Below are 16270 nucleotides of genomic sequence, written 5' to 3'. Positions count from 1 at the left end.
AAAAAATTTAAGCCAGCAAGAGGCCCGCTTCATCACTATGTTTAATATGGTAACCCCTAACGGATTGAATGCCACGTGTGATTATTCAGCATTTCTGTAACACCGCCTCTATGTTAATTAAATTACTCATAGGCTCTCATTTCCTTTAAATACATTTGTTCTAACTGCAATGTATCCAACATTATGTCATTGAAACCTGATTACATAGCAACTGTTATAAGAATATGTAAGACGTGGAAAGTTGTCGGTAAGTTTTCTTTAATATTTATTTTAAGGTGTGTTGATGCATGTATGCACGTAACAAACCATTTTTGTAAAAATATTTTTTTTAAATAATGATAATAGAAACTTTGTTGGAATTACATAATTGAAGTTACAAGCTACAGGAACTTTTGGAAATCTTCAAACAGCAGCAGCAAAACGCAACGTCGAAGCAAGCAACCTGCAAAAGAAAAGAAACCTTAAAAAATTATTATTTATGGGACTATTATACTCACCAACTGAGGAAATTTATTTTGAAACAGTACCTGGAGGTTGGCAACCCTACTCTCCCTCTATACCTTTCCTACTGTCAAGCCCTCGGTTGTCAAGTTTGGGGGACAAGAACCTACCTGTTGTTCTTCGTGCTTATGTTGTAAAGTACCATGTGTGTTGACAGGGTGGTATCTATGATAAATGATGATGATAACAATTGTATTAAAATCCATAAAGGTCAACCAATGGCTGTTAGCTAGGATACTTAAAATAGAATCCCCTTATTTGGGGCAGCATGCCTCTGGTTCATGTCACATATGTTTTCTACCTTTTTGCCAAGGATCTTGGGGCAGCGTACATGGTAAGCTTGTCCCCCATTTCATTGTCATAACACTCCTGTGAGGTAGGTTAGGCTGAAGAAGAGTGGCTGGCCCACAGTCTCCCAGTGAGCTTTAATGGCTGAGTTGGGAGTTGGACCCAGATCTCTCCCCAACCAACAATGTAACCACTACTCCACTATGCCAGTTCTAATTAGTTACTGTTGGAGATAAACATTAAGCGGCGGCTATTACCATTATGCTATATTTGGGAGTTTTCCAGAGGACAGATACAATCAGAAACAGGATGCTGCTCTAAACCGACAAGGCATACATTCAGGTCTAGTCCTAGAAACCAGCACTGCAGGCACCCAGCTCTATACAGTTCTCTATGGACCTTCCCTGAATGAGCATTGCTATAATCTGCAATCTTCATATATATATATTTTGGTATTGTTAAGAAAGACAGAGCAAATCCAGAGTCAGCAGGGCATGTAAATAGCTTGCAGCAGAATCGGAGCAACTTCATTGGAGCTGCTGAGGAGGTCTCCCTGGAGTGCAAGCTGTGCCTTGCTTGCCACGTCCATGGATCAGTGATAATGCTGATAGACAGAGCTGCTTGAGCTGTAAGACAAGCTCTTGCATTTTGCAGGCTTGGAGCTCGGCGCCATATGTAGAAAACAGGCACGTGTATGCACTGTACCGACACAGAACCTTGCCAGTCCCGCCTGTGTCCTATCCATCCTGGAGCAATGGAAGATTTCAGTCCAAGCAGAATCTGCCTTTATGGCAAACAATTGGTGTTCCAAACAGTAGCAACTGGAAAACAGGAATATTCGTCAGCACAGCAGTGTTGGAATTCCCCCCTTAGAGTTCTCCCAGGTTCTATCTAGCCAGCGTGGTGTAGTGGTTAAGAGCGGACGACTCTTATCTGGAGAACTGGGTTTTGTTGCCCTGTGCTAGGCCCTGACGTAATCATGTGAACATGTGCAGAATTAATTCCATATAGAGCTTAAACATATCATACACATACAGAGGTTTGTGTAATGTATAATGAAAGTCTGTGTCATGCTGACAGGCTAGCTCTGTGTCAGGCTGACAGACTACTCTCAAGGTTAGCTCTATCAAAGCTAACTACTAAAGTTACTCTGGCTTTGTCCTTGAAGGGGCAAAGCTGAGCACCTTCCCTTGAAGGGGCAGCGTAAAGCACTTTGTCCATAAAGTGCGCAAAAGTCACCTTTCTGACTCAGCTGCCAGATGTCAGAATCTCAAAGGCCTTTTCAAGGTCTCAATAGCTGAAACTGTGCTATTGAGGCATTACAGTTCTCTTAAGATAAGAGTAATATGCTTTCTTGCCTTCTGAAGGCTATGCAGCCGGCGAAATGTAAACAATGACACTTTGCAAGTGACAATGTCAGCTATAATTGTGTTTCATGAGTTATATAGTTAAACGTTGTGCTACAGATTTCTAAGTAGTCTCATTTAATGCGTATTGTCCTAACGAAGAGGATGGTATAGAAATTAAATATGTAACATGATCATGTACCTCAGAAATGAGTATTTATACTTTAGGCACAGAGGAATGAAAGGGAAGGATGTCCATATTTGGACAATATGATATCAGAGGACAGGAGCAGATGCCACTAAGCTCCTGGTATCTGATAAGAGAGAATAAAGGTACCCTTTTGAAGGATAAGGAAGAGGGGATAAAGGAACACTCTTAATGGGTCTAGAAACAGCATAAATACAGCTGCAGAACAGCTGGCACTTTAGAGTGTTATGACTGACAGACTGCAGCTGTCTGGAATGACACTTCTCCATCTCAAAAGGCTTGAGATGTAAAACATTGAAACTCTGTCCTTGCGTGGACAGCAGTTCTCAGAGATATCTTGAAGTATCAAGATCTGGATATTTCAACATATCTTACTTACAGTCTTCTTGTGAGACTGCTCTATTCCTAGAAGAGGATAGAGACCCTTAGAATTCCTATTCTTTGAATGGGAATCTAAGTGCAGTGATCTTTCCATGTATTGGAACACTGAGAGTCCATCAGATTTATGGATTCTTACAAACTAAGCCTATTTGGCTTACCAATGCTAAGAAGCATCCTGAATACAGGGCTAATAGCTAGACCTCTGAGATTGTGTCAGAACGTCCTCTACTTAACAGAGGGACTTCTGAACCTCCTCAGAGCAAGAGACCAGAGAAGGGAAAGGAGATTTTCTGTACTCTGTGAGATATGCACAATGCACATACACAGATTGGCACAGTCAAAGAGACAGTAAACAGCTTTAAGCTAACACATAGTATTTATATATTCAGCATTGCTGTCTAAAACTAGAAAGAGCATGCATAGCATGTACATAGACAATGCCTGATCTTAATGATGATCAGTTAAGAATATTAATAGAAGTCTTTAAAGGATTCAAGACTTAGCAAATACAGATACTCTGGGATAACTTCATATGTTCTCATAGAGCTTAGACTCTTAAAGGACTCCAGATGACACAGATGACACAGCAAGGTATAGTGTGTCTTCTGTACAGAAATGTTATGGTGTTTTGAATGATTTAAGTTAGGATGCTTCTAACCAAATCTTTCTCCAAAGAATTAACCATATTTTGACAGGATTTCTGTAACCTTATATTCTGAATGAAAGTGCATTGCACGAAGGATACTTTATGAGTATATTCTGACTAAGATACTCCTTTATGGAGGCATAGAGAATGTGAATGATTACTTGCTACATAAACATGTTTAAGACTAATGATGTCTATCCTTATATGATATTTTAAGGCTTTGCAACCAGAAAGCATATATTATATAATGTAAATAAATGTGTTTTTTATATACTTCTACTCTTGTCCATTATTATAAATTTATTGGCGTGTTCAAGAGATGTCCTAGGAACAATAACAAGTTTCTAGGAACCGTTGATTCCGGTCTAGTGGTGTCTCGCTGAATAAGATCATATCCCTTCTCAGGAAGGGGTCCTTTCTAAGAGTGTAGGCACTTAACGGCCCGAACCGCGACAGCCCCACTCCTTCACACGAAGCCAGATTGGGCTAGTCACAGTTCTCTCAGAACTCTCTCAGCCCCACCTACCTCACAAGGTGTCTGTTGTGGGGAGAGGAAGGGAAGGTGATTGTAAGCCAGTTTGATTCTCCTTAAAAGGTAGAGAAAGATGGCAACTCTTCTTCTTCTACTACTTCGAAACGCCTTGGGCAACAGCTTCCCTCAAGAAAGAGCTCCGCACTTTCACAGCAGACATTGTTCTGGCTCCTTCCTCTGGTTGAACAGCCCCGCATCGCTCCTCCTTTGGAATGTTTATTTCTGTAGCTGAGTTTCACTGCAGCCCGTTGACAATAAGAAACTATAATGGGTATCCAGAGAGCCACTGAACTAGATGGTGTTCTAGGATGCATTGACAATAGCCACTTGAGAGTGAATACAGATCTCCTCATTATATATCACACGTCTCTTTGTGCCTTGTCCTCAGTGCGTGCAATGCCGTTACATCCACTCACTACATGAACATTGGTGGCCTTTTCTCCTGGGGAAGATGTATGAAAATTTCCCAGGCCATGTTGGTATCGAAGTGAACAAAACTTGCTGACCCGGATGTGCCCTGAATTTTTGGGTGAATCTTGATGGTGCATTCCTTGAGGGTTGGTAATGCTCATCCTGCAGCATCTGACTCCTGAAAGCCACACACCTGCGCTTCGGTGGGTGTCCATCCTTCAGCACACCATATGTGACAATACTGGGGGCAGCAGGAGCAGAAAGAGAGCAGTTGTGCCTGGAAACCTTCCGCTTTATGTATCCCCCCCCCCTTCTTCAATCTGTTGTCTGATTTCTTTCCATCTTGTCATCTCAGTTACATCCCTTACGCTTGAAGTTTTGGAAAGGAGGAGAATAAAGAAAAGCAGCCCAAACTGCAAAATAAATAAATAAATTGTGGGTTGGTTTAAAACATTCAGAAGATCTCATTAGCCAGTCATGTACATGCAAGTAATAAACTTGCAAAGATAAACTGCTGTCAGCATCATTGTGCAGTATCACAAATTGCATTCCCTGCTTTCCCAAGAAGCATTACTAAAAATAGACAAAGACGGTGATGAACGATGCTGTCACCGGCACGGCTCCCCTTGTGAGAGAAACTGGCACCAAGGTTTTTTTTTTAAAAAAAATACAAAACAGAGGATTCACATTTAGAAAAGTCACATTAGCACATGAAGCCATATCATAATAACATTTTCTCCTCTAGTTGGGAGATGACGTCTCACCCTCTCAAAGGAGAGATTCTTGTAACATATTCTTGTTAAGGAAAGACGGTGGTGTCTTTCGGGAGGGTAAGGAGGATCTACTCTGCCGTGTCACATGTGATTATTCCTCTGGAGCCCTTGCATTTCCAATTAGCTCACTGATGCATGCTTTGGTGTCATGTCTCAATGGAGACAATGAGGGCTCAACTAGTCATGACACTGGGAATGCTATGAATGGAGCTCCTAGCATGTTCTTAAATTTTAATTTGCAGGTGTGTGGGGGTGTGATTTTGATTGGGATCACAGAGCAAGAGGAGGGAGGGTTTGATTTCTCATTCTAAAATGGCCCCAGGGAACGTAGGGGCCATGGCTCAGAGGCAGAGCATCTGCTTGGCATGCAGAAGGTCCCAGGTTCAATCCTCAGCATCTCCAGTTAAAGGGACTAGGCAAGCAGGTGATGTGAAAGACCCCTGCCTGAGACCCTGGAGAGCTGTTGCTGGTCTGAGTAGACAATACTGACTTTGATGGATCAAGGGTCTGATTCAGTAGAAGGCAGGTTCATGTGCTCATTTCGGGGAGGTGCTGTGGCTCAGTGGTAGAGCATCTGCTTGGCATGCAGAAGGGACCAGGTTTAATCCCCGGCATCTCCAGTTAAAGGGACTAGGCAAGTAGGTGATATGAAAGACCTCTACCTGAGACCCTGGAGAGCCGCTGCCGGTCTGAGTAGAAAATACTGACTTTGTTGGACCAAGGGTCTGATTCAGTATAAAACAGCTTCATGTGTTCATGTGTACATTAAAATGACTGGTTAACAACCAGTTAACTGGTTAACAATCAGTTAAAGGACTCTGTGTCCTAGCCAAACACAAATCCTTCCATTTTAAAAGTGGATGTTTTTGGCATAGTTTTCATGAGTAATAAACAAATTTGGTATGAAGCACCTAAGATGTCAGGAAAAGGTTCACAAGATCTAAAGCTTCTTCATATTATACACAAATTCCCTCCATGCAGAAAGTTAGCATGTCAGTGTCAAGAGTCCAGTCCCTGCCTTCTGCCTAATATACTAGATTTCTCTGTGCAAGGAATTATTGTGCAGAAGAACAGTCAGTCATTTGGGCTCCCGACACTGTACTAATGGTTAGTTGTACAGGGCTGCCAACTCTGTCTTGGGAAACTCCTGGAGATTTGGGGAGAAGCCTGGGGAGGGTGGGGTTTGGGGAAGGGAGGGATCTCAACGGGAAATCATGCTATCAAGTCCATCCTCTGAAGCAGTCATTTTCGCCAAGGGAATTGATCTGTATAGTCTGGAGATCAGTTGTAACTCTGGGAGATCTCCAAGCCTTAACAAACAAAAAAGAAGGGGGAGGGAGAATTTCAGCCCAGCATTTTTAACACCAGGGAAAGTACCTGTATATTTAACCAAAGTTGATGGATTTTGATGCACATTTTTAATACTTAACATTTGATTAAAGATTTTGTGATTTAACATAGCTCTTTTGGAATCAACCTTGATATTTCCATATACAAGGGTTTGCTTCTTTTTTTCAAACTCTTTGGTTACCAGATCTCTAAGCCTAACCTATGGATGAAGAAGAGGAAGAGGAGTTGGTGTTGTTTTCTCTACCTTTTAAGGAGTCTCAAACCAGCTTACAATTACCAGAAGACTGGAGAGTAGCAAATGTCACACTAATTTTTAAAAAGGGATCCAGAGGTGAACCAGGAAATTACAGGCCAGTTAGCCTAAAAGGGGTCCCAGGCAAATTAGTAGAAACTGTAATCAAAGACAGAATTATTAGGCACATAGGGGAACAAAGCCTGCTGAGGGAAAACCAGCATGGCTTCTGCAAAGGGAAGTCCTGCCTCACCAACCTTTTGGAGTTATTTGAGAACGTGAACAAGATGTAGACAACATTGACCTGGTAGACATTATATATTTGGACTTTCAAAAGGCTTTAGACAAGATACCTTACCAACTCAGGAGCCATGGGAAAAGAGGAAGGGTTCTCTTATGGATTAAAAATTAGTTAAATGACAGGAAGTAAAGAGTAGGAATAAATGGACAGTTCTCACAATGGAGGGAAGTAATCAATGGGGTCCCACGCGGATAGGTATTGGGTCTGGTATGGTGAAAACCAAGGATGACTGTGAAGAGCTCCAGGAGGATCTCCACAAATTGGGTGAGTGGACAACCGTTTTGCAAATGAACTTCAGTGTTGGTAAGTGTAAGAAGATTAAGGGATTGGCGCACCTTCCCTATAAGGAAAGGCTGAAGAGTTTAGAATGTTTCAGTTTAGAAAAGAGACTACCGAGGGGTGACTTGACAAAGTTTCATAAATTTATGTACAGGCTGGAGACAGTTGACAACAAGAACTATTTCTTCCACTTCCAAAATCCTAGAACTTGAGGCATTCAATGAAGGTGATGGGCAGTAGATTCAGGATGGACAAAAAGAAATGCTTCTTTAAACAGCAAGTGATTAAAATGTGGGACTCAGTTTCAGTACCTTTATTGGCATACCAAGGGCAATCAAAAAGAGTAAACCTAGCCACTATACATCATTTTACCTCGCCTCTTAATTACATCACCAAGAAATTTGGCTACAGATTCAATAATCTCAGAACTTCGGGAGGATAACAACAAGTTAATCTTACTATCGTCGGCTTGATTAGCATAGTTTGATAGAAAAGGATCTAAAAGGGCAGCACGAATTTCACAATAAAATGGACAGTACAAAAGAATAGGGTCAATACTTTCAATCTCCCCCATAACACACACTCTAGCAGAGTATGGAATTTTCTTGTATCTCCCAAACAGAATGGCAGAAGGGAGAACATTAAAACGGGCTAGCATTTAAGCGAAGATGGGGAGCAGTAAGACAGGAGAAGTACTCTGGGAGAGAGTTTAATAACCCCCAACGTAGTGGTGAACATCTACCAGAGGCTAAACTTCTGAATAAAATGTGGGACTCACTGCCACAGGATGTAGTGAAGGCCACAGGCCCAGACAGCTAGGGAGGTTTTTGGGCAAAGCCTGAGGAGGGCGGGGTTTGGGGAGGAGAGGGACTCCAATGCCATAGAGTCCAATTGCCAAAGCGGCCATTTTCCTCCAGGTGAACTGATCTCTATCGGCTGAAGATCCGTTTGAGAGAGACCACTAATGGTAATGTTAATATTGGTTACAACTAATGTTTAGGTAAATTTTAGTATAATATATTTATTGCAACTATTTTAGCATTTTAATGTATTTATGTTAAGCTATGGAGATACTTTTGATTTGATACCTACCCTTTTAAAATCCTTTTTAAGGTTGTAGTTGTATTCTATGTTCTGGCAAAAGCTGTAAATAATAATAATAATAATATCGGCTGGAGATCAGTTGTAACAGCAGGAAATCTCCAGCTAGTACCTGGACGCAGCATCGCCATCCGCTTGCAAAATGGGGCTATATGCCATGTTCTTTGAACAAATGTTCTGAACTGATTATATAGAACGTCGTGGGATTGCTGGAATTGAAAAAGCTGGCGCGAAATAGCACCAACTACCGGAAACCTATTTTACTTTACTCTTGGCATCCGTGGACTTTACTTTGTTCTACCAGAGCTATTTTCATTGTTATTGGATAACAAGTTGTTTATTGTACCCGATTTGGAATATAGTGGTGTTGATTATACTCTGAATACGTCTCAGTTTTTGCCATAAGTGCTGTTTCTTCTTTATAGCCAATCCCAAATTTTGGCACTAGTTTGTATTTTGATTTCTCAGTACCTGGAAGTTGGCAACCCTACAGACAGCTTTAAAAAAAGATCAGACAGACTCATGGAGGATAGGTCTGTCAGTGACTACTACCCATGGTGACTAAAGGGAACCTTCAGAGTCAGAGGCAGTATACCTCTGAATACTAGTGCCAATAGGCAACATAAGGGGAAGGCCAGAGTCAGCTTGTATTTGAAAGCTACAGCCATTAGGCCAACCAGTCACACAGCCCAGCTAATCTATCATTTCTACTACTTATCAAAGATCAACTGGGTGGGCTTGCTGGGGGGTGGATAGTCTTAAGTTAAAGAAACGGATTGAATAAAATTGGAATGAAGTATAAACCTCCTTTGATTCACAGGACACATAGAACTGTGTGTAAAAATGTAATTTTGAAGATAATCCTGCTTTTCCTCTCTATCATATTTCTCCTTCAGGAAATTTCATACATTTAGCTCCAGCTTAAGGTGCTTTTGAAAGATAACCATGTTATAATGCCTCATGGAGGGAAAGTATGAAGCGGAAAATGGAGGCCCTTAACCCAGCATCACTATCAAATATACTTTCTATTTCCAATGGCAAGCAATTTTAATACCTTCATATTAAAAGAATTAATAAATTCGACAACCATGGGAAATTTAAAATAGGGTCATATTAAAAATTGTGCTTCAAAGGCTGCTAAAAGTATTCTCATTTATTGGAGTCAGGAGACAGACAAGATATTCAAGCAAAGGAAAGCATTATAATCTTTTGTGCACAACATCCCTCTCTTCCTAGGACCCAAACTATAAGCTCAGACTGTGTGAAGTCCTTATGACAAAGTAAACGTAAAGGTAGTCCCCTGTGCAAGCACCAGGTCATTACTAACCCATGGGGTGACGTCACATCACCCCATGGGAGGGGCTGTGGCTCAGTGGTAGAGCATCTGCTTGGCATGCAGAAGGTCCCAGGTTCAATCCCTGGTATCTCCAGTTGAAGGGACTGGGCAAGTAGGTGATGTGAAAGACTTCTGCTTGAGACCCTGGAGAGCAGCTGCCAGTCTGAGTAGACAGTACTGCCTTAGATGGACCAAGGATCTGATTCTTTATTTTTTTTAAAATTATTTAATTAATTTAATTTATTGTGGTCCTTGACAGGTATTAGATCTGATTCAGTATAAGGCAGCTTCATGTGTGTGTGTGTGTTCACGGTGTTTATTTGGCAGACTTTGTTTACGGGGTGGTTTGCCAGTGCCTTCCCCAGTCATCTTCCCTTTACCCCCAGCAAGCTGGGTACTCATTTGACCGACCTCGGAAGGATGGAAGGCTGAGTCAACCTTAATCCGGCTACATGAAACCGACTTCCGTCGGGATTGAACTCAGGGTTATCAGCAGAGCTTGGACTGCGGTACTGCAGTTTACCACTCTGTGTCAAGGGGCTCCTCCCTTATGACATAGGAAGCTGAAAAAAGTGTCACACATTTGTTACTATCTTCAAACTGCTTATGCTGGGAACAATTCTAGAAACTGGTATCTAGTCAAACATAGTTTTTTTGACATACCTCATGGATCTTGCCCTATACCTGTTTGGATACCCTGTTTGGGTGCCCTCCCAATCCACCTGCATCATACCCAATTTACTGTTACTGGACGTGTTTATTTATTTGTTTTTATTATTTATTTACCAAATTTATGCTACACCTTTCTGTCCTCATCAGGGCCCCCAAGGAGGCAAACAGATTAAAAACATACATAATAAAATGACATCTTAAAAAACTATTAAAACCAGAGCTAAAAACACATTCAAAAACTTTAAAACACCAATTAAAACACTGGGCAGGAATACCAGGCGAATACAGAATACTGAAGGAATACCAGGTGAAACAGAAGAAGACAGCAACAGACGGCAGCAACAGAAAGGGACAGACAAGTCTCCCTGGAGAGAGAGTAAAAACATAAGAACATAAGAAAAGCCATGCTGGATCAGACCGAGGCCCATCAAGTCCGGCAGTCTGTTCACACAGTGGCCAACCAGGCGCCTCTAGGAAGCCCACAAACAAGACGACTGCAGCAGCACCATCCTGCCTGTGTTCCACAGCACCCAAGATAATAGGCATGCTCTACTGATCCTGGAGAGAATAGGTCTGCATCATGTATCCATTTTAACTAGTAGCCATGAATACCCCTCTCCTCCATGAATACGTCCACTCCCCTCTTAAAGCCTTCCAAGTTGGCAGCCATCACCACATCCTGGGGCAGGGAGTTCCACAATTTAACTATGTGTTATGTGAAGAAATACTTCCTTTTATCAGTTTTGAATCTCTCACCCTCCAGCTTCAGCAGATGACCCCGCATTCTGGTATTATGAGAAAGCTTTGGTGCCACAACTACGAAGACCCTCTCCCAGGTTGCCACCCACCTCATCTCAGAAGGTGGGGCACCCAAAGCAGGACCTCAAGCAAATTCATAAGGGAGAAGGCAGCCCTTCAGCCAGATTGAAAATCTCTCATTTCCTTTTGAAGTGAATGACTGAAGGATAAACAGATTCAATCCCACTCTTCTATCTCTGAGAGAAGAGTGGGTTTGTCCCAATATAAGAACATAAGAAAGCACATGCTGGATCAGACCAAGGACCATCAAGTCCAGCAGTCTGTTCACACAGTGGCCAACCAGGTGCCTTTAGGAAGCCCACATACAAGACAACTGCAGCAGCATTATCCTGCCTGTGTTTCAAAGCACCTAATATAGGTATGCTCCTCTGATCCTGGAAAGAATAGGTGTGCATCATGGCTAGTATCCATTTTGTCTAGTAGCCATGAATAGCCCTCTCCTCCATGAACATGTCCACTCCCCTCTTAAATACTTCCAAGTTGGCAGCCATCACCACATCCTGGGGCAAGGAGTTCCACAATTTAACTATTCCTTGTGTGAAGAAATACTTCCTTTTGTCTTCTGTTCCTTCTGAAGGACTCCTTGCCCAAGCCAGTCTTGTAATTGCTGGGGTGCTAATTCATATGCACAGGGACTGGGGGCTGAAGAAACAGATGCTGCCGCTATTTTTTCCCTGTTATCTTCTTGTTGCCAGTGATGCTCCCTCTAATCGCTTCATTGTAATGTCGCATTTTCTGTAAAGCCAAACAATGAATAATGGATGCAAAACTAAGTGGCATTTCAAGTTCATTAGTATGCACATTGTTTGGAATTTGTTTCGGTGGGTGCTGCACAACCCCTCTCTCCTCTTTTGTGTTTCTACTGGGTGTCTTTGCTCCAGGCGCTGCTAATGCACGGTCTCCATTCATTCATTCACATCTGAAGTTTTACCTGCATTGTAGGTTATTGTTATTATTTGCCGGGATAGAAGTAATTTCCTTTGGAGAACATTTTCTTTTGTCTCTTTCTTCCCTCCCCCCCTTTTCTTGTATTATCCTCTTAGAGAGCATTAAAGACATCCTGCTGGTGCGCTACAATTTGTTTTTACAAAAAATATATATCTTACCAGGTTGAGCTCAAGACTACTTCTGCCTTGGAGTCTTAAAAAACAAAAAACCCAGAAACCTTTCCTTCTCTTTCTCCTGGAGTCAAGGGCATCACATCCTTTCCCTTTGCATTTCCAGCTCCATTCCATCCTGCCATTTCTCCTACCCTGTAACCCTGTAAATGCTTGAGATGTATACATACATCTTGCTGGTTCTCTCTTGGTCCCTTAAGTGCCACTGAGTTCGATGCACATAGCCAAAGATCAGGATTTTATTTCCTTCAGAAGACAAGGTTGGTATTGGTTATCTCTTGCATCCAGTCATTTCTGCTTACGTGACATACATATTTCATTTGCCCTCATTACATTGCTCAAAAGAAAGCCATTATTCTTTAGCAGATTCATAGCAGATAAAACATTTATATTATTGGCCCTATTTTTATCTCTTCTAATGTCAGCCCTTCACATACTCATGCTACTCACTAGCCATGCATGTATCATCAGACCTTGCCTCTGGCCATCATTACCACTGAGCAGGTAAAATGGGATGGATGTTGCAGACAGGATAGCTGATGGCACCCTTTTTCTTTCTTTCTCAGCCTTCCCAGTCTTCCTCTATAGATTACCTTTAATTATCACTAAGCCAGTAATGGTAGAGCATTTCCATCAACCATACGCCAGTTAATTCCAGCAGTAACCCATTACGTTTTTCTTTTCATGGAAAGAGGAGGAGGAGGAGGAGTCTCAAAGTGGCTCACAATTGCTTTCCCTTCCTCTCCCCACAACAGCCACCTTGTGAGGTAGGTGAGGCTGAGAGAGTTCTGAGAGAACTGTGACAGCAGTTTTATTCTCTATTCCTTGTCTAATTATGGCCAGGATGGAATTTGCCTTTTTCACAGCAGCCTCACACTGGGTTGACATCTTCATTGAGCTATCCACTACCACCCCAAGATCCCTTTCTTGGTCTGCCATTGCCAGCACAGATCCCATCAGTGTATATGTGAAGTTGGGATTTTTTGCTCCAACATGCATCACTTTACAATTGCTGACATTGAATCTCGTTTGCCATTTTAATGCCCATTCCTCCAGTGTGAAGAGATCCTTTTGGAGCTCTTCACAGTCCGATTTTGTTTTAACCACCCTAAATAATTTGGTGTCATCTGCAAACATGGCCACCTCACTGTTCCCCCCCCCCCCCAGTTCCAATGGTTTAGTAGCCCAGGGTACCCACAATCAAATGGAATGGTTGAAAGAGCAATTCGTTCCATAAAGCAGCTTATTAGGAAGGCAGAAGACACGCAGAGGGACCCACATCTGGCTTTGCTGGAATATTGTAATACCCCTGTTACTGGAATGTTGTATTCACCAGCTCAGAGGTTGATGGGCAAACTGCCAATGACTACTGGTTTATTGCACTCTAAAATAACCAGTGGGGTGCGAGTAGATCTTCAAAGAGTTCAGGATAGGGAAAAATATTTTTATGATCATACAGCAAAACCTCTTAAGCCTTTACAACCAGGAGATTCAGTATGGGTAGAGTACAGCAAAGGTTGGCGTCCTGCAGCTGTAACAGAAAAGTGTGATCAGCCCCATACATATCGACTCCAGTGGTGAGTCCAGATGGGCGTGGTTATCGGCATAATAGACGCAAGTTAAGGTATCAACATAGGGCAGTGGTGGCGAACCTATGGCAAGTGTGCCAGAGGTGGCACTCAGAGCCCTCTCTGTGGGCACGCGTGCCATCACCCCAGCACAGAGTTTGCCTGAGTTTGTTCCCCCGGCTGAGGAGGCTGGGGACCAGCGGTGCCTTCCCGGCTCCTCCGGGAAGCCTCAGAGGAGGAGCCTCAGCTGCTGCAGCTGTCCTGGCTCTCCTTTTCCCACTTCCCACCTCTGCAGATCTCCTACTATTACAACTGATCTCTAGCCGGTAGAGATCAGTTCACCTGAAGAAAATGGCCGCTTTGTCAATTGGACTCTATGGCACTGAAGTCCCTCCCCTCCCCAAACCCCACGCTCCTTAGGCTCCACCCCAAAAAGCTCCCGCCGGTGGAGAGGGGGGACCTGGCAACCCTAGCTTCCAGACTAAGGAGGTGTAGGGTCATCCACATTGACTGACAGCTGCGGGCACCCCTGGAGCTGGAGGAAGGGCAGCCTGAGCAGCAGAGAGAAACAGTGCCACTCTGAGGGCTCCCAGCGGGCCAAAAGGTTGAGTTCACATGCAAAGTTAACAGAATGCAAGATTAAATTGAACACAAGTATGTTTTTGGTCTAGGGCTACGGCATCAATGTAGATTGCTTTTGCCTGCTAACTTAGCAATGCTGAAATTCATAAAGTGGGCCTCCAGCCAAAATTGAGGCCACCATTATTTACAAATGAAAAATGTACATGATGCACCCATAGCTTCAAAGCTGCATCCCCCAAATACTTCATCTTCTTCTCATTATGACTGCAGCTGATAGAGATTTGCATGTTCATTAGGACAACATGCCTGGCTAATGCAGAAATGTTTCATCTAAACTGTCCCTAACACTGCAGTAAATACTGCCAAGCTGTTCTAAGTGACTCTCCACTGAAGTTACTCACTATTTCCCTTGCAAAAGACACACATGCACACCCGCCAAATTATTCTTCAGCCTCTCAATCTGTTTGATTGTTTTCTTTGTTCTGGGGAAGCATTTAAGAAAATAAATGTCGACACTGAGCTCCTGCTGCAATTAAAGTGCTGGAACTTGGCTCCCATGAGCTCTGCTCTATTATGAAGCCTTGTCCATTGATTCTTAAATTGTAGGCTAATGAACCCATCAATTCATCACAGCATTTCTATTACCCTACTGCTGTTGTGGGATGCAGGGCTGCCGCGTCTGGAGGAATGGAGAAAAGTCTGCCACGGCTGGTTTTGCCAGTTAAGCAATCAACATTTTCAATATTATCCAGCTTCATGGCTCTCATGCAGAATATGGATATATTCCCCTTAGAATGCTGTTTCACTTAACTTGGGGGTGGTGGTGGTGGAGAGGAGAACCTCAATGATGTTTGCAGTTCAAAATGAGAAATGAGCCTTGAAAGGGTACGTGCAATTCATAGTTTGCTTTAAAATTGTGAGTTTCAATCCCTCCAACACTTCCATAGTATTAAAGAGAGCCAGCGTGGTGTAGTGGTTAGGAGTGGTGAACTCTGATCTGCAGAACAGGGTTTGATTCCCCACTCCTCCACATGAGCGGCGGAGGCTAATCTGGTGAAGTGGATTTGTTTCCCCACTGCTCCACATGAAGGCAGCTGGGTGACCTTGGGCTAGTCACAGTTCTCTTAGAGCTGTCTCAGCCTTACCTACCTCACAGGGTGTCTGTTGCGGGGAGGGAAGGGAAGGTGATTGTAAGCAGGTTTGACTCTTCCTTAAGTGGTAGAGAAAGTGGCATATAAAAACCAGCTCTTCTTCTAAAGTCCTCCTGAACTTTAAGGCCATTTATGCAGGGCGGTTTTCCTCGCGGTCACCCTGCCAACTGCTCTGGTGCTTCTTTTTGATTATGCATGCCTTTCCTGATGCTCAGAGCTCACCTCGCTCTCCCCACATGTTTCCACGCGTTTTGCCCATGTTTTCCAGATGCTGTTTTAGCGAGAATCCGGAAAACACGGGCAAAACATGCAGAAACCAATGGGGAGAGCGAGGCAACCTCTGTCAAGAAAGGCAGGCATAATCAAAATGAAGCACTGGAGCAGTCAGTGGTGGTTGACCCCGAGGAAACAGCTGTGCTTAAATGCCCCAAGACTAGGGTTGTGCATATCGATATACCTGAACCAAAAGTAAACCTGAAATTAGCCATTTCAGCAGTATTTGGGTTTTGGGTTGACCAAATACCATAACATGGGAATCTGCCTGAAGCCAAATAGGCAATTCCCCCAAAAGTCGAAACATTATTCAGCTTTTTTGGGTTCGGCTATATGTCTTTCCTCAGATGCATGGCTCTTTGCTTTCTCCCTTTTTTCTATCTTTTTTTTTTACCGGTTTTG

This window comes from Euleptes europaea, chromosome 7, assembly GCF_029931775.1.
Source record: "Euleptes europaea isolate rEulEur1 chromosome 7, rEulEur1.hap1, whole genome shotgun sequence".
Lineage (NCBI taxonomy): Eukaryota > Metazoa > Chordata > Lepidosauria > Squamata > Sphaerodactylidae > Euleptes > Euleptes europaea.
This window is presented reverse-complemented; position numbering follows the sequence as displayed.